This window comes from Oryza glaberrima, chromosome 8, assembly GCF_000147395.1.
Source record: "Oryza glaberrima chromosome 8, OglaRS2, whole genome shotgun sequence".
NCBI lineage: Eukaryota > Viridiplantae > Streptophyta > Magnoliopsida > Poales > Poaceae > Oryza > Oryza glaberrima.
Window position 1 is genome coordinate 19,586,882 of NC_068333.1, and position 2,658 is coordinate 19,589,539.

Genomic DNA, 2,658 nt, shown 5'->3' on the forward strand with positions numbered 1-2,658 from the left:
ACTCATAGTATGAGTTTGGTTCGTGGCTTTAGGCTGCTTACCTCGGGTATAAATAGAGGGGGAGCGTGAGGCTTCCCAGTATCGCTTTTGAGAGCAATTGAGTTGAGCTTTGAGTTAAGGTTTCGAGTTTAGTCAAAATTTTTGTAAGGAGTGCTGTTGGTGCACTTTGTAAACACAGAGAGAATCAATAAAGTCGTCATCCACTTTAAGAGTTCTTCGATTTGTGTTTACCGGGTTTCGGCGGTCTAACCGGCGATCTACCGGCGGTCAGACCAGCGGCATTGCGGCGGTCTGACCGGCGGGCACACGGCGGTCAGATCGGTGGTGACAGGAGTCGGCGGCAGGCAATCTCGGCGGTTCGACCGATCGATCTACATCGGTCAGACCGACATTCATCAGGCGGTCCGACCGACGCAACTACTTCGGTCAGACCGCGATCCGTCAAATTCGAGGGTAACTTTTATTTCCACTAAAATTTTTCGGTTTTTGGGTATACCAACCATTCACCCCCCCTCTGGTTGGCTTAGTTCTTGTGATTCGATCCTACACAATGTGATGAGATTGCGGTAGTGGGTCTCATCTTGGAAGACCTAGACCAACAAGCCCTAGCTTTTAAACTGCCCTAGAGGCGGGGCTTTCAATTTATTGTAACCTCGCCAGGTTGTAATCTCCTCTTAATCCCATCTCCCTCTGAAATTTATTTTGTATTCTTTGAATTTTATTTCTTCTCAATATATCCAGCAGAGCTCTTTGATATAGATACTAGTTACATGCATCCTTGATATATATGTTCTCTGACAATCTTCCGTGTCTCTCCACAACTATGTTTTAGGGTCAACTTCGATTGCTAGATGTACCATTGATGGAGAGGGCGAAGGTGTACTCACTCTTCTGTTATCTTAAAAAAAAAAGAGAAGCAAACACTACTGTCATTTACAAACAACATAGATGAACACATTTGACAACAAAATGGATCATAGTACTTTTTTTTCCTAGAAAGAACACATATTCTATTTTCTTAATTTTGTCTATTAAGATAGATAAAAATAACCCTCCACATTTACTCTGGAGGCTGGAAATTTTCACATTACTCTGAGAAAAAGAAAAAAGAAGTTAGACCATTAGCTTGTTCTGTTGGCAGGGATAAAACCCAATCGAATTCAGACGGATAGTAGTCATACCATATTCTAAAACATATTTTTAAAGTGGATTCGGAGCAGGTGCGTATAGTGTGCATATGTTATAAAGATAGATAAAAAAGAAGAAACCACCTTTGTTCTAGAGGCTACTAGAAATTCTTATATTAATCAAAGAAAAGGAGAAAGATAAGAATCATTCAATTGTGAAGATCTAAATTATAATGGTATAGATCGGTTGATATAGTTTATAGAAAATATGATTTTATCTATGGAAAATGAAGTTAAGAGTTGTATATGAAATCCAATACGACTTTTAAAATCCATCGATATAAATCCTATATATCTATAAAGTTCATCCCCACTAAGTGTAGTTAATGCTAATTCTCATTTCTCTCGTGAAGCCACATCACCTTAATTGTTTTTAGCTTATGGATGATTCATCAAGGGTGTAAATTCCATCTCTTCTCCCCAAAAGGCACATTATACAACCCAATCATTTATAACCTATGGATAATTGATAAAAGTAAAAAAAAAATATATAAACACATGAAAAAATTGTATAGTTGGTAGGAAAGAAAATTTTAGAACTCATACATACTATATTATTACACAATTCTCCCACAAAAATGCGCGGGGTACCCATCTAGTATACATTTACATCTATGTAATGAAAAGTTAAATGTTGTAGACTAAATCCCATTATTATTATGTACCTAGGCCCCTTGAATGTTACATAGGACAATCAGCTAGTGGTTTACATTATATGACTAGAGAGTTTACGGTCCTTAAAAAATAATACTTATATAACTATAGATATCAAAATTTTTCACTAAAAATTTTGGTACCTAGTACCTAGACATACCAAATTTTATATGAATAAATATGGTAACTCCCGATATTATCTTAAGAATAATACATTTACCATTACATAGCCATTACAGATGGCATATAAATTGGGATACCATTCAAGACCCCAAGCATCCAACTACTCATTTGCTTGCAAGCTTAAACTTGGCAGTTGTTCAAAGGTTTGTCCATAGTTTAATCTGTCTATCCTTTAGGATATGCATGGTCACACCACATGCAGTGTTTCACATCAGTTACGTTGATCTTCTATTCAATTTTCTCTTACTCCATATAATATGATCATTCAGTCACCAGTTGGTATTCAGATTTTAAAATGTTTGTCGATTAAGACATGAATCATATTTCTCAACTTATACGTACGCAATGAATTGAACAATAAAACCCAATTAAGTTACTAATCTTTTAAAGACAAAATGACGGATATCTCTGCCATTTTTTAGAGACACAAATTAAGCTACTAGTCCAATCTGTGCAATTAGCGCTGAAGAAACAGTAGTGAATCTTGGGCTGTGTCCAGGAGTGGCGCCTGACCTTTGGAGGTCCATATTACACGTCCCAATCCAAAGTTGTTAATGACGTCTTGCCTCTCTAGAGCCTCACCTTGTTGCATCCTGCACGCATTGTGCGTATCAAATTGGACATCTATAATCTC